Source organism: Macrotis lagotis, chromosome 2, assembly GCF_037893015.1.
Source record: "Macrotis lagotis isolate mMagLag1 chromosome 2, bilby.v1.9.chrom.fasta, whole genome shotgun sequence".
Classification (NCBI taxonomy): domain Eukaryota; kingdom Metazoa; phylum Chordata; class Mammalia; order Peramelemorphia; family Peramelidae; genus Macrotis; species Macrotis lagotis.
Window position 1 is genome coordinate 96,703,290 of NC_133659.1, and position 17,430 is coordinate 96,720,719.

At 34.7% G+C, this 17,430-nt stretch overlaps 1 long non-coding RNA gene across 3 annotated transcripts; it reads right to left on the reverse strand.

The window, feature by feature from the left end:
* Nucleotides 1-2,336: 2,336 nt before the first annotated feature.
* On the reverse strand, nucleotides 2,337-12,777 carry LOC141512929 (uncharacterized). 3 transcript variants are annotated; one of them, XR_012475633.1, is made up of 3 exons: nucleotides 12,574-12,777; nucleotides 10,780-10,851; nucleotides 2,337-5,781 (listed from the first exon to the last, which is right to left on the reverse strand). It is a non-coding gene; the product is annotated as an uncharacterized LOC141512929 (long non-coding RNA). The 3 variants fall into 3 exon arrangements; XR_012475632.1 differs by having other exon boundaries at nucleotides 12,582-12,773; XR_012475631.1 differs by having other exon boundaries at nucleotides 12,613-12,741.
* Nucleotides 12,778-17,430: the final 4,653 nt, after the last annotated feature.

Here is a 17,430-nt window from a genome sequence, read left to right on the forward strand (position 1 = left end):
CCTAGAAAGGAATGATTTCCAAAGGACTCCCGCAGCAGCCAGATCATCTCCAATGGTCTTGCTTCCTATCAGGACATTGGTTAAAATGATTCTGATAAAGGCAATTGAAAATAAAAGTAATTCTGCAACTCAAACCACCAGTCACTTGGGTGGGTGGTGTGGTCCTCTTCAATATGGAAAGACAGATAATAGTTGAAAGAAATGAGACATGGCTAACTGGAATGCCCTCTTTAAATGGAAGAACTGGGAAACTCCAGATGGCCTCTGAGATCTTTTCCAGTTCTAGACTTAAGCCTAATTTTTTGCCTTTGACTCCTAAGTGATGCTTTCTCCACTATTTTTATTTTAGGTTTTTGCAAGGCAATGGAGTTAAGTGGCTTGCCCAAGGCCACATACCTAGGTAATTATTAAATGTCTGAGGTTGGATTTGAACTCAGGTACTTCTGACTCCAGGGCTGGTGCTCTATCCACTGGGCCACCTAGCCACCCTTGCATTCTCCACTGTTACCAGACTGTCTTCTTTGTCTGCTACTACTTCCCTCAAAGGACTGATCATACTGAACCATTAAGCTTAGACCCATCATCTCTTATAGAAAAACTTCACATCTTCTAATATAATTAAGTAGTCTTTTTTCTCTTCCCTTTATTGTAACCTTTCTGACCTACATCCTCTGAACAACTTAAGTTTGTACTTGGAAGAATGTTCTACTTTCTTTCCATCCATCATATTTGCACATATCACCTACAGTGACTCATTTGTTCCAGGAAGCTTTTCTCGCTTTAACACGAACAAGAATCTGCCCCCACAAATAAAGCACACTTATCTTTTCTTTCCACAGTGTCTGACACTGAGTTCTTAATAAATGCTTGTTGAGTTATTGCTCTCATTGTTGCTTATTTCCCTTACTAGAACATAAGCTTCTCTGATGTAGATACCAAGGCAAATTTTTACCAACAGGTCCTGGCTGAGCACCCTCTAACCATAACAAAGGGTGATGATGATGATGATAACCCGAAAAATCATAGGATGCAGTCTTATTGATCCATTAATGGAAATTCAGATGAGAGGAAGATCTCTTCTTAGGGGCACCTGGGAAAATGCCATTAGATCACCAGAGCCAAAAAGAATTAGAAGCATGTCAGGTGGGTTCTTTACCACACCTTTTCACACCTGGTGAATGAGGAATCCTGTCACATCTTGTCAAATCTGCATTGTTCATTTCAATGAAATGGTACAGGCAGACCAGACCAGTTTGACTCCCTTAACTCTTTCCTTGCCATTTTGGAAGAAAGAAATCTCTATCTGTATTTTGAGAAAGTCATTTCATTCAAAAAAGGTGTTGATTGATTTGCAATTGGTACTATACCAAAATATTGTTGGGTGAAAGTTTTTTTTTCTATTTTTCCTTTGGAATATTTCCTAAGGAAATATTTTTAACTGTTTTGTTATTATTTGAAACAGGCATTCTATTTTATTGATTACACTTTAAATTGTGTTAACTTTGATGAATGGTTATTTATTTACTATTTACATACAACAAATGTGATAGTGATTTAAAATCAACTAGTCTAGACATTTCAGGTGCACTAAATTGAATAACATCCTTTCTGCCACTTTCTCTTATTGATCAATCTTTTTGTATTACTAAAGTGATTGAGAGTCCATATTATTAGCAATTATAAAGCTCTAGGTTTTGATCTGTGCTTTACTGAATAAGCATCCTAAAGGCTTTTATTAGCTAGGTGGTGTAGTATATATAACATAGCATAGTCCATAACAGGTCTCCCAGGGTTGTCCTGGAGTTACATTTTTGTAGAAGACAAGATTTAAAAGGAAACTGAGATAAAAAATACTAAGGGTGGGGAAAAAGTAGAGAAAGTCCAGAATACAGACTGAAGAGAAATGACTAGCTTGTGTGTCTTGCTTAAACAGAGATTGTGGGAGGAGTCATCATCCCAATTAGAGGGAGAAGCTACAGGAGTAGCTGAATTCAAATCTGAATTCAAATTCAACCTCAAACATTTATTGGCTATGTGATCCCGAGTGAGTTACTTAACCTTGATTTCCTCAGGTATACCTGGTTATTGTGAGAATAAATTGAGATAATAGCTGTAAAGTCTTTTACAAACTTTAATGTGCTAAAGAAATACTAGTTATGGGGGTGACTAGGTAGCGTAGTGGATAAAACACCGGCCTTGGAGTCAGGAGTACCTTGGTTCAAATCCGGTCTCAGACACTTAATAATTACCTAGCTGTGTGGCCTTGGGCAAGCCACTTAACCCCATTTGCCTTGCAAAAACCTAAAAAAAAAAAAGAAAGAAATACTAGCTATTATTAGAATTATTTTTTAGAGTTTTTAGTTATTTTTATTAGTAATATTAAACAAATTGTAGTAGAAAAACTACCCAAAGAGCATATTCCAGGCATGGGGGACAGATGGTTTAATCACATGGAGAGGAGCTGCTGCATATAAGGAATAGGAAATCAATCATTTTTAGTTGAATGGGAAAGTCAGGAAAGGGAGAGGTTGAAAGAGAGGAAAGGGTATTAGATGCATTATTTTATTCTTCCTCCCAATATTGAGGAAAGTTCAGTGAAGGTAGCATTTTATTACTCATATAGATGAGTAAGCTGAAATTTATGGAGGAATCAAGAGACTTGCCCAAAGCCACATACAAAGCTGATCTAACAAATTCTGTTTTTTTTTTTAAGTCAGTTGAATTCATGATTAATTATCTTTGAATACTTGGCTGGTATAACTTTTTCAAGATGTGAGCTATTGAACTGATGAAATCTTTGTGGCTTTTCCTATGGAGTCAGCTCATTTTTAAAAAATTAAAACTTTAATCATAGTGAGGCTACAGTTTTATAATTCCAGAATGACTATTTTTAAAAAATGAATCATTCAATCAAACTAGGTATTGACAATACCATGAAAGGGAAAAAAGTTTATTTAAATTTAGTTTTTGTTTTAAAGACTGAATTCAATCTAACCAGTTTGACTACTGTTTAAATTAAGACAATAATTCCATTTATGAACTTCATGCTAATCAGGTAGAGATCTAACCAGCTAATCTACAGGCAGGTGTATAAATGGGTTGATTTTGGATCTGGTTGATAAAATAAGCTATTTTAATCAATCTGGAAAACCTAAATTAACTGTAAAAATTAAGGTCAAGCAGATCAAAATACTGCTTTTTTTTCAGACTGGACAACTGGAATGATGTTTAGATGGGAAGACAAGGGAAGGGAATAAGCACCTATATATCACTATGTGCCATTCTTTGCTAAACATTTTACAAATAACTGATTTGATTTTCACAACAACCTGATGAGGCAAATGCTATTATTATTTTTATTTTGTAATTGAGGAAACTGAGGTAACCAGAGGTTAAGTGACTTGCCTAGACTCACATAGATCATAAATATCTGAGTTCAGATTTTATCTCTGGTCCTCTTGACTCTGGGCCAATACTCTATTCAATTCATCTCAATTCACAGTCTTCAATAAATAGATATTTTTATGAGACATCTTGATATTATGAAAGGCCCTGAAGAAAGATGACTGAACTTGTTTTTTGTTTCTTAAAATTTATTTATGTATTTTGTTTTTATAATGTGTAATATTTAATTATACTTCCCTCCCTTCTCTTATCAAAAAGAAAACAAGAATCATTAAGCAAAATCAACTGGTACAACAAACTTTCTGAAAGTATAAGCAATATTTTATACGTATAGCTTCCCCTTTTCTATCTCATCTAGGTCTAAGATATGGCATCATTACGTGGTGATTAGCTTTATTTGACTATTTTCATTTATAACGATATCATAATGCTTGAAGATTTAGAAAGAAGTTTCCTGACAACTATCCTCTGAGGCAGCATCATTTCATAGTATATTGTCTACCTGTTTCTGCTCATTTCAGTCTGTATCAGTTCCTACGCCACTCCCCATTGACACCAAATCCATCATATTTATAGTTTATGATACAATATTATTTTATATATACTAGAAGTTGCTTCGGGAATTCCTAATACATGGACACCTGCTTTGTTTGCAATTCTTTGCCATCCTGAGTTTGAATCCTGGCTTTTCATTTTTTTTGTGTGTGTGATTTTGGGCTAGTCACTTAACTGCTCTGAATCTCAATTTATTCATACTAAAATGGGATGATTGCCCTAGTTAATCACCAAGATCTTTCCAACTCTAAAATTCTAATTCTATAATCCTCTACAAACTGGCAGAGTCACAGTTTACATACTAAGCACTTAATGGTAGCTGGCACATCTAAGAGATGAGCCATGATTCCCAGGAACCACTTTGAGATAGCAGTTATTCAGTGATGTCAATATGAGAAATCCAGGTAGCATTCCCCAGTTGGACTGCATAACACTATCATGCCTGAGTGCCTTGTTTGTCCTGATTGGGCTATTTCCTCTTCCGTACGAGTCACAAGGCAGAAACTCTTGAAATACTGTCTTTGCATATATAATATCACTTCTGCTAAACTGAATGCTCATTCAAGACAATTGACTATGGCATTATTAGAGATCTTATAATATTGAACAAGAAGTTACAGGAGAAATGGGTTAGTGTTACTCACTTAACAAAGGAATATTATAGGATCTTCAATTAAACTTAGATGCTTTACTGCAATATTGAAGTTTAAAAATGAATCAACATCATAGAGTAGGATTTGGAACTAAAAGACATTTTAGAGATAACTAACCCAACGCCCTTCCTTTGGAGATGAAGAAGCAGAAACCCAGAGGACAGAAACAATTTGCTCACAGCAATAAGTTTCCAGGCTAATAAAAGCAGAGCCAGTATTCTAGTCCAGATCCTTTGCTTACAAATTCAAAGTACTGACATATATACTTTGGTATATTTTAGCACTGGATAGCACATAGTAGATAATTAATATGGATTTGCTGAATAGAGTTAAGTTGCTGAAATTTTTATTTTTGGAATTGTATGTTGAAATTATATTAGTTTGTTAGATGGCATTTATAGGCTAAAAGGATACAGAGTTTACCAATTCATCTTCTATCCTCCCACCTCACCACCCCCCGAGAATATAGGCTTCTTGAAGGCCTATCTTTACATTTCCAGCATCTAGGATAGTGTCTGACATACAGTAGGTGCCTAATAAATATTTGTTAAATTGAATTGCTTTTTTATGTGGATTTATTTTACGAACTACTGTTTTGCTAGCATGATTGTTTCAACTAATTTTTTAGTTGTTTTGGGGATTTTCCAAGTATATCATCCTATTGCCTGCAAAAAATACCATCCGCTTCCCTATTCTGATTTCTTCTATTTCTTTTTATTCTCAGTGCTATTGCTAGCATTTAAAAAAATGTTAAAGAGGGAATGGTGTTTTCCTAAGGGACATTTTTAAAGTCCCCTTTCCAGTGGAATGTTTTGGTCAATAGAATGAAACTATGATTGGCCTCAATGTTCTAATACATAGATTTTTCATAGTATTTCTTTTCTAATCAAAGCTGACCAACATAAGATCCTTTGAAAAATAGAATATTACAACTCTGATTTGATAGACATGTCCCCTTGCTTGGACTCTCCTTCCCCCCCAGTGCTCCACTGTTGTTATGGAGTCTTCCAGTAAAATGTACTTTTGTCTTCCACATGGTTCAATATCTTGGCATGCTCTGCTGTTACCATGGCGATATCTGGACATGAATTTTGCTGTTCCTTTCTGCAGCAGAGCACCTTCTTGTGCCTCAGGCAGCTGTGTGATGTCACTGGGTGACTGCAGGCATCTAAAAGAGAAGAAAATTGCAACTAGTTCCAACCTATTCCCTAATTGAACAAACAAACAAATAAACAAACAGCAGTGAAGCCCATACTAGGAAAGGGGTGAGAACCTTAATTGAAATCATCCTTTAGAACAAGAATATTATTGAATATCTGGGTGTTAGAAAATTAATATTATTGATGACCAACATCATTTATGAAGTTTACTTGCCCCAAAGAAGAGGAGATTAAGGAGTGATAATGAATTTATGTGTTCATTTTGTTTCACTACCTAGAAATTTTATTATTAAACCTCACTCCTCCTGTCTCTCATTCACTCTCTACATATATATATATATATATATATATATATATATATATGTATGTATGTATTTACATGTACATATATCCAAATGTGTATATGGATAGATATATCTGTGTGTTTGAGCATTTCATTACTGACTCATCAGAAGATTTGAATTTCTACTACCTCCCAGATGACCAGTCTCTGGTCAATTCACTTAATTTTTCTGAGTCTCAGTTCATCTGTAAATGGGGATAATAGCACCTCTACTATTTATCTAAGAGAGTTGTTTTCAGGAAATTACTTTCTAAAATGTGAAGCACTATATGAATGTTAATTATCATTGTTTGAAAGTAAAATTAAGAGACAACCATGTGGTGCAGTGATGGAGTGCTGGGTCTGAAATCATGAATTCAAATCTGACTTCAGACATTTACTAGCTGTGTGACCCTGGGCAAGTCATTTAACCCTGTTTGCCTCAGGTTTTCTTCTGTAAATTGAGCTGCAAAAAGAAATGGCAAACCACTCCAAAATATCTGCCAAGAAAACCCCAAATGGGACTGGACGTGACCGAAAAACAACAGTAAACTCAAAGAAATGACTGATGAATATATTTTATAAAAATGGTGCATTATTATTTAGATTAGAAGGAAGAATTCTGATGACAAAGTATCAACTTCTTGAAGGGATAGACCATCTTGTTTTGTTTTTGTACTGTCAGCATTCAGCACCAAGCTTGACAGGCGGTAGCACTTAATAAATACTCGCTGCTTTGAGCTGGATACTGAAATCTGTTTTTGTTTAAAAGTTATATTGTTTAAAACTCTTTAGAGCTAAAGTAAAACATGCCTCATAGAGAAATTATGAGGATAAATGAATAATATGTATGAAATGTTTATTTCTCAGAAAAGAAGTCATAGCATTTAAGATATCAATTAAATATCATTAGACAAAAAAAATCTTACTTTAAAACATCGGAGGGTAAAAATTTCTCAGACCCTAACCCATAGTCCACTCTTTCAAACAGTACAGATCATGATTTTGATACACAAAGTTCCAGACAGCTTTGGGGAGTTCAATGCAATAAGATCTGCTAGATTAAATTCTTCAGCTTGATCTTCTGGGAACCCGCCTTTTGCCAGTACAATGAGCAAAAATGTTCCTCTACCAACTCCCACAGTTTCTACTGAAATTAAACTTACTTCCTACCAAAAGCAACAGTGTATCTGAGCCTTTAACTCTGACATCCTTTTTTACTGAAGTTCTATAAGCAACTGGATATTGTATATGCAGACATATGGATAAGGACACAAACATGTACTGGAAATGGAATAGATAGTGTCACTTCTTTATCATTTGAGGGATAGTCAGAAAGGATGCATTGGTTGAAAGAGTATTAGAATTGGAAATAACAGGATATAGGTATGGATATCATCAGGAACCCATATGACCTTGGGTACTTTACTCATCTTTTCACTAAATATTCTTCTCACCAAGACCCTCCATCTCCTAACTGAGAATTTTCATTGATTGACTCCCCATACCAAGAATTCTCTTCTTCCTCATTTCCATTTCTGGCTTCTTTCAGGTTTTGGCTAAAATCTCCCCTTCTACAAGAAGTCTTTCTTGATCCTTACTTATTCTGGGACCTACCATCTGTTGGTTATCTACAATTTATCGTGTGTGTGTGTGTGTGTGTGTGTGTGTGTGTGTGTGTGTGTGTACATCTCATTTATACATATAGTTACATTTTGTCTCCTCCTTTGGAGAACACTTTTGAAAGCAGATACTGTCTTTTTCCCCCTATGTATCCCTAGAGCTTAGCATAGTATCTTGGACACAGTAGAAACTTAAGAAATGTTTATTAGCTAGCAATATTCATGGTCTTTAATTTCCTCATCTATAAAATGCAGCAGTTGGATTAGATGGCCTCTGAGGTTGATTTCTGCTCTAAATCTCCTTTTGTAAAGAAACTGAAGTTTACAAGGGTTTATCTGATTTTCCTAGGGTCAAATGGTGAGTTGGTATGAGAAATGGAATTAAATTTTACCTTTTCTTGGCCCACAGGTGAGTACTTTTCAAACAGAAAATGCTGATTTCATTAAGACATGATGGCTACATTGTGTTAGGTTGATGTTTTTTTGCCAATTGGGAAGCCACATCCAAAGAACCTAAGAGTGATTTACTGCAGTTGTATAACTCATTGGTAGAGATGGTAAAAGACTAGGTGACCTGAATACTATCCATTTCTCCAACAGCTGATAAACTGAGTAATGCCAATTCTTAGTACATTTAAGTATGATTAGACCCTTATTTGGTTACTCCAACCTGCCCTCCCCCCCAATTTTCCCTTATGAACTAATGGGAAAATTCTCATTGACATAGCATAAAAATTTGGCCTGTATTGGATTCATTACAACATACAAAGTACATTGAGCTGGGAAAATCTGATTATCTAATGGAATTCCTGTCCCTACTTGTATATTACAGAGAATGATTTTTGCAAGTTTATAAAATGGAAATCAAATCTGATTATAAATACACTTGACAATGGAGTAAATTTATTGTGAGTATATGTATCTCTGTGTATCAAACCTTCTAGCCTTATCTGTTTAGGAATCTGGAATTGCTACTTGCCTGATTTCATAACATTGCTAACATTATTTATTTCAATATCTTTATTATGCACAAGAGTCTCATTATAATTAGGACTGAATTCAGGTCAGGGATTATGCACTGGAGAATGTCACTGAAATTGGTGGAAAGCATCATGTATAGATCCTCTGTCAGAATAGATCCCCTACTTTTAATTAATGCATTACATATAAGTGAAGATGATTTGCAAAGGGAAAATAATTTTGCTTGGAGACCACACATAAGCTATTATCAATCTGATGCAATGTTGATTGCATGCAATTATCACTTTAAGAACCCATACCTTGAGCTTCTTCACTTTCCAAATTACTATGCTATTATAACATTTTGGGGGGTTCAGAATTATTCTGAAAGTGGAAATTATTCAATTATAATTAAAGCAATGACCTTCAAGAAGAACAAGATTGGCTTCCCTCTGGAGAATGAAAAAGTTAGAAAATCCCATAGCTATGATTATATGTGAATGGAAGAAGTATTCAGTGTATCACGATGTAGTTTCTCTTTCCCCCCCTACAAACCTGATTTCCAACAAGCAATTTCTTCAAAGGAGGAAGAGGGCATATATGGGTATCCTTTACTGTAGGACCCCAGGAATCTTACCTATCATAGTACTGAATTGACAGTTGGCTCACTAATTCAGCTCCATTTTGTGTATTAACAAGGACATGGTAGGAGGCTAAGTTTTAAGGCATATTATAAAATCCAGTGCCATTAGGAGCTCTTATTTTTGTTTAGGAAAAAAAAAACTTTTAAAAAGGAGAAGCAATTAATCAATAACCATTTGTTAAATATCTATTATATTCTAGGCACTGTACTACATGATAAAAAGACCACCCCAAATGATTCTTGTCCTCAAGGGTACTACATTCCATTGAAGGGACAACAGGTACTCAATTAAGTTTATACTAATTGCATATAAAATAAATATATTTTTATGATTTTTGGAAGAAAGATATCAGTAACTTAGTAGATGCAAGGAGAATGTCAAGTTGTAGAAAACTGAGCTTTCAGGAAAAACTAGGGTTTCTAGGAGTGGAGAGATTAAATCAATTCAACGAAATTATTCCTCATGACAATAAAGATCGAGTGGAGATGGGTTAATTTTCTGGTCTGCGCTTGGTGAAGTCTAAGTACTCATCTCAACTTATACTCATATCCCTTTGATGATCCTCCTCTCACCCCCCCACTTCATAGATTATACTGTATATACTATTTATTTGACATTATAGCATCTTATAACCTTGCCTTAATTCGTCTTTTTTCTTATTTTGGTTACATTTTCACATGTTCTTCACTTGTTTTGCCAACCTAATAATAAGCACTTTGAGAATAGAGCATCCACAGATCCCTAAAATCTCACTGGCAAAATACTTTGTTTTTAGTAGGTCTCCAATAATTATTTATTGATTTATTTAATGAATGTCATTGAGGTTGCTAGAAAAAAATAATATAGTGAACTTGTGTAGGGAAAAGGATGCATAAAGATATATATCTACATATAGATATATATATGTAGATATATACACACAAAATGAGTACTAGAATAAGAAATTTTAATTCTAAATTAAAATTCTACTTAATGAGTTTGCTGATAACTATCAGATGTTGTTGTTTGGTGTTTGCTAAGTGGTTTTCCTTTATTGCAAAGAACAGTGGATATAGAGGCATATCAGGAAATGACAAATTTAAGAATGAAAGACATCAATAAAACATTTTTAAAGGTCTGTTGATGGTTGCTTGGAAATTGGAAGTCTCTTTTAAGAGGAAGACTATAAACTAAAATTTAATCATTCAAGCCTCAATATGGATGGTAGAATTATAATCTTTACTGAAAAGCATCTGAGTTTGAGTATAATGAAGGATAATTTTGGTTAAATATAACTTAAAAATGAATGGATTTGTGAAAAAGTGTTTCATAAATTTTATTTCACTTAAAAGTAATATATACTAATAATAAATTATGAAATTTTTCCCCACAAATTTTACTTGGAAGATTATTATAAAAGTTCTATGTAGATGGTTAAAATTCTCCATACATCTGTGAGTACATTGTCTAGATTTTTACCTCCAATGATAAGGACTGCAGCCCCTTCCAATCTTCATCAGCTCTTTCAGTGGAGGGCTCAAGAATATGGGTCTAAAAGAAGTTCAGATAAGTAAAGAATGGCTTAATAGTAGGAAGTGAGTGCTAAAATTGTATTTCCTTAATGGAAGAAAAGATATCTCCCTTGGATATACAGTGGAGCAAGAATTCTCTCATTTATATTTATGTATGTCTATTTAGTGCCCTCACCAAAGTATTTTCTATCTATTTTATTTTGTACATTTTACTAACATATACTTATGTGTGTACACATGTATATGAATTTACTATATCAACTCGTGGCCTTAGTAAGTATTTCCTATTAGTAAAATAGGTATTTTATTGTTTAGTTGTTTCAGTTGTGTGATACTTTGTGACCCAATCTGGTGTTTTCCTGGCAAAAGTACTTTAGATTTGAACTCAGATCAATACTCTGTACCACGCTACTTAGTTGCCCCATAAAATTTTGTGTATACATATATACATACATATATTTATACAAATTAAGATATATTCTAAGTAATCCACACTAATATATATGTATATATTTATATGATAATATCTCCCTCATAGAGTTGTCATGAGGATCAAATGAAATGATATATGTAATACTGCAAAACTTAAAATGCCAAATATCATTATTTTAATTGATATATAATAAAATTTTCTATCATAGTGGATAGAGAGCAAGTCTTGGAATTATGATAGCCTAGGTTTAAGTCTGATTGATTGATACACATTTCTAGTATTAGGTAACTCTATAAGATTATAAATTACAAAACAGTTGCAGATAAGCATTGACCGATGACAGACTGACAATTTTCTCATCAGGAAGTTCTTTCCATTAATGAAAGTATGTGTCTAGACTTTCTATAAATCTTTTTCTTTTCCTCTATATATGTATATATTAGGATCACTGTATCCAATATGGGTCTTCAGAGAGAAATCAATATAACAGGAAGGAAAATGCAGGTTAATATAGCTCAGGTATCAAGAGACAGTATGGTGGAGACAAGGTCTTCTGGTTTTGGAGTCTGAATACTGGTTTGAGTATTAAGTCTACCACTTGTTATATTGTCAAAAAGCATTTTCCACACTGAATTCTGTAGAACACTTATGCTCTGTGTAATGTACAGAATGATTCATAAAATAATTTCCTAATAAACTATTAAACATAAATTATTTAATTATCCAAAATACTTAAGTAACATTGACTGCCCTGGCTTTCACTGCTTGGAAGGTAAGGCATGTTTTATTTTATTCCTTCCCCAATAATTCTTCCAAATTGTAAGGGGTTTGGAGATGTCTAGGCTCTCTATAAATGGTTTCTTGTCCCCACTGATGATGTTTCCTCTTATTTTAGGGATGGTCTCCTAAGCCCAGTTCCATTTATGTACTAATAATTGGATTAGCTTTTACAAAGCAATATTTACTTCAATAGATATAAATGCAACATAGAAATTTACTGCCCCAAATGTACCCCTTAATCCTCCTTCTCCTCACTTTCATTATATTTCTCCAGGAAAGGAGAAAAGATTAGGTTTCCAGTTTAACTTGGTTCCTATAGTTTGTAGTTCCAATTCTGAATTCAAACCTTGACATCCTTGGTCTCAAGTCTCAGCTGGCCTGGCTTCTCTGGACTTCTCTGCCTGGCTGGCTAGCTGACTGAAATATCCTATCTGCAATCTTCTGCAATCCAGACTACAATGTCACCCTGGCTCAAATTCAGGCATCTAAAACTGAAAAGGACAAACAATCTACAATAGAAACAATCACCCTCAAACCTGTGTCAGAAGAGAGGTCTTCACCTCTTACCAGTTCAGTTCATGGTGCCCATGTTGTAGGTGAACTAGGAAATCTTCATCATCTGGTTAGAGTAACAAAATGAACACAAGAAAGAACAGGAGCCACAAAGAGACAAAACACCTTTATCTGACCAGTTTTAAAGACATATCCTGTTCCAGTCATGCTGCCAATCTAAGGAGGCCACTCCCTTCCCATATGGTAGAAGATCCAATTTAAGCTATTTGGGTATTCTAGGGGTAAGATCCTTGAGGAGCCCCTACATTAGGCTATCTTAATTCATTCCAGACCCAATTACAAGTTTGTGTTTTGACTTTTAAGTACAAAAATAAGCTTGATTTTTATCTATTTTATTCCAAAAGAGCCCTGTAACTCCATCATTCAAGTGCTATTTCAAACTCTATGCCTTCGTCTTCAAGGACAGCATTTACGTGATACATAAATATATTTTAAGTTAAAAAGACCAAATTACTTTATAAAATACTAAACTAAGTCATAGTATCATAGATTTAGAGCTCAGAGGTTAAACATCAACCATCTCATTTTATAGGATTAGCAAACTGAGGCTCAATGAAGTTAAGAAATTTACTCATGGTCACTGAAAAGGTAGAGCTGAGTCTTGATCCCAGGTCCTCTGATTTCAGACTCAGGGACTTTTGCACTATAGCACCCTGCCTATACTCCTTTGCAGTTCTATGATTTAACATTCATGATCAATACTATTTAAGTAGAGAAATATAGAGAAATGGGCATAAAAATGAATGAAAGACATCAAGTGAATCACTTAAGTAAAAAATAATGCTCAAGTCAAAAAAAACTTATGTTCATATTTTTGAGCATAAAGCTTACATGAAATAACATAATTAGTTTATTAGAGGTCTATTCAACAATATAAGTTATTTACTGTACAATTTAATAAACACTTGCCTTCATATGTTCAGGCTTATGAGGCACTGGCAGGAAAGTCCATCTGATGACCCCCCCAAAAGATGAGACATTCCATAGAAATGGGTTTCTGTCGTTAAAAATTTTTCTTTTAAAAATTATTATCTACAGTCATTTGCTCTCTTAGCATGGAACTACAGGAAATAGTAGGAGGGGGTAACACATATAGGTTAAGTGATGGAAAATTATGTGGGCAGGTGAGAATCTACATAGGACCAGAATGTTTTTGAACCTATATTAACACCTTTAAAAATGTGATATAATTTTAGAATTGACTGATGAGTTGATTCTGGAGAAGGAAATGGTAAACCACTCCAATATCTTTATCAAGAAAAACCCCAAAAGGGGTCACAAAGAGTTGGACAGGACAAAGAAAGCAAAGATGAGCTAATTGAAATAACTAACATTTTCCACCTCACTTGAGTACTTGAACGGCTTAATCTTGAATGTCAAACTTTATTTTTATTTTAAAATTTTTTTTAGGGTTTTTGCAAGGCAGTGGGGTTAAGTGGCTTGCTGAAGGCCACACAGCTAGGTAATTATTAAGTGTCTGAGGCTGTATTTGAACTCAGGGACTCCTGACTCCAGGGCTGGTGCTTTATCCACTGTGCTACCTAGCCGCCCCGAATGTCAAACTTTAAAAATAAATATCAAAAGATATAATAACCCCTCTTCTATTCTCTTCTTCCTTTTCTCCTCTTCTCCCTCTCTCATTTTGTCTCAGTCTCCCTTGTCTTTGTGTCTCTGTCTCTCACTCTCTATCTTCCTCCTTCTCTTTTCTATTAATACACACTTGATAGCCCTTTACTTTTCAGAGACTATTCTACCAATTTTCATTAGTGGAAGTTTTCAGTTTTGTAGTTTGAATCATAGAATCTAGTGTTTTACCTTGTCACAATAGACTCTGATTCCAGATTTTGACTGAAACCTAAATAAAAGCATTATATGAGGGTTAGGATATGTTTTCTTACACTGAGGCTCTAAGCCAGGAATGTGCAATCCTGAATTACTTATCATCTTTTTAATGCTCCCCTAAGAAAATAAATACTTAAACACTCCAAAAGATCTCTGATTTTCTCAGGTCTGGGTTCTCTTAACTGATGTATATTTCACTTCCTATGGACCTCAGAAGATAGTTTTATAAATTTCCTCAAAGTTAATAACTTTCTAGTGATGAGAAGAAAATAATTATTAGATGGTTAACGTGCTGGGTAGAATATTGGACTGAGTTCAAAGTCTTCTTCAGAAAGTTACTAGCTGTAGTTATTTGAGCACCTATTTACCCTCAACCTCACTTACCTCACCTAGAAATTGGGGAATAAGTCTACCTCACACGGTTGTGAAGGTAAAAGGAAATTATATTTGTAAGCATTTTACAAATCTTTAGGCACTACATAAATAAACTATTATTTATTTGTTATCTTTCAAGTGAAATAGGTAGCAAAAATATTCTTGCCCCTTTTTAATAGTGAAACTGAGATGTAGTTGACTTAAGTATATAATTAGCAAATGGAAGAATTAGAACTGGAATACACAAGTCTTCTAATAATTTATCATCATCATCATCCTCATCAATATTATCCTCTGAAAAACTAGAAGTTTAAATATTTTCAGCCTGTGAATAGAAGACACTCATCTCTGAAAGCTTCATTTACAAGGAACTTAAAGTCTACCTCTGAGATAAGATCTAATTAAATTATATCTTATTAGCTCAATTTCAGGATCATCACTATATCTTTGCATATTGTTCACTTTAGGAACTTACAGTCCAATGCAGGAAATCATAATGTGAACTGAGCAGCATTACATATATAAACCAATTCTTTCCCTCCTAAATTGAATTTAGAGTGCTTTGCCAACGAAAGACATTTTACCAAATCTATTATTCTATTTAAAAACACTAGTGTTTTCCTTACTAAAATTAGGGCAAAAGATGGTGTCTCCTTTTTATAAGTTCAATTTTTTAAAAATTCTCCTTTTGGAGGAGGGGGCAGGGAATCAGGAGATCTACATTTCCAAGTTGAACTACAACACACTTGTCAGTTATTTGAGCAAGAATTCCAAAACATAGTGGAACTTGGTGTAAATATACAGTATTATGAGAACACTGGAAATATAGAAAACATTATTTCAGCATTGTTACTGATGTAATTGGTGTCACAAATGAAGACAAGTAATAGTGAAATTATTTTCTTTTCTTTTTTCAAACCAGTAAGAGAAAACTCAGTAACTACTAAGTAAATGTAAAGCTTGGGAGACACATATAAACATTGGTTCACAGGAAAAAGCAGTTAGAGATGGTTCTGAATTTTCTCATTTTTATTACCTTAATATTACTCATTGACTCTTAGGCATACTGATGAGAATTCATTCTCTCCCCATCCCCCCATTTCTCCCCCCCCCCCCCCACTCCTCACATACTAAAAAGCAGCCTGAATCTTGGCACTTGGGTCAAGACACTAGTGATATAACTCATTCCAATTCAGGCAGCAGAGTGAATGTACGGAAGCAGAGGAAGATAGCTCTTTTGAAATAATAAAGCTATCACCTTACAGCTATTCTATTATTTATCCTTGCAACATCCCTAAGGAATACGTAGGGGCAGGTATTGTTATTTCCATCTCATAGATGGAAAAACTGACACCCAGAAAGGTTAACTGATTTACTTAAGGTCACATAGTGAGGCAGTGATGGGATACTAGACCTCTTGACTCCCTTGCAGCATTTTCCCCATTAAATTTGATTGTTATTCTTAAGAAACTTGGTGGGCAGGTAATACCACATTATATAAATTCCATTCTGATGAATCAACAAAGGAATAGGAGGTTGCACCCATATGTCAAAATAGAAAAGGTTCCCACAATGTTGGACCTACCTTGGGTACTTGGCAAATCGACTGGGGTTAAATTGGCAGCTCATCATAGTCCCTCAATACCTTAGGGGAGTCCACTCTACTTAGAAACAAAGTTATGTACCTTACAGTTTCTTTTAAACTATGAGGTCCTTTTGGCACCTGTGATTTTATGCAAGGCTAGCCCTAGACAAAATTTGAAGTTGGCAAAATTAGTTTTGGTACCCTCCCATCTCCTTTTTCAGTTTCTCCTCTCTCCCACTCACTCCCTTAAGTTAACTCCCTTTCTCTTTCAGTCTTTGACATTCCCTCATTATATGTGCCCAAGAAGGTGTTAATTGATGTTGGTTTAAGGTGTTACTTCTCTTAGATTGATTTGCATTTTAATCGGAGTGTCTGAAAGAGGGGGAAAGACTTGAATGGATTTCTAAACCAGAACTGGTTTGTTGGAAAGATAATTCCCTCCTCCCCTTTTAAAATCACATCATTCAATCACCTATTGCAATCAATCACAAGGCAACCCTAGTTTCACAAAGTCAGTGAATTTACATGTTGTTTTCCTCACAAGTTCAGGAACCACCCCCGTCCCCACTGCCCATAATCTAATTCATTTCTTCCTAAACCTTGATGATGATGTCCTTCACTCTTGAAGAAGACCATAACAGCAACCATGAGAAGCACAAGAATTGGATTAAGTGAAGGGGTGCGGTGCTAAGTCAACAGCCTCACTTTTTCCTCCAGAGTCATCTGGTTCCAGTGGACAGATATGAATTAAGACTACACCTAAGTGGATATATTTTAAATGTCTCTGATGATACTGATGTTGATGGTAAAAGTCATAGAACAGAATTCCATGGTTCTTACAAGGTGGGTGAAAACACATTTCACCAAAGATCTGGAGCAGGAAGGGATTCTCAGATGTTACTATATTTGAAAGCTATTTTTTAAAAAAATCATAATGGCAGGTTGGGGCTCAGGTACTTAAAGCAATTGCAAAAACAAAACTTGGCAGATATATTCCTGGTATAAGGAGA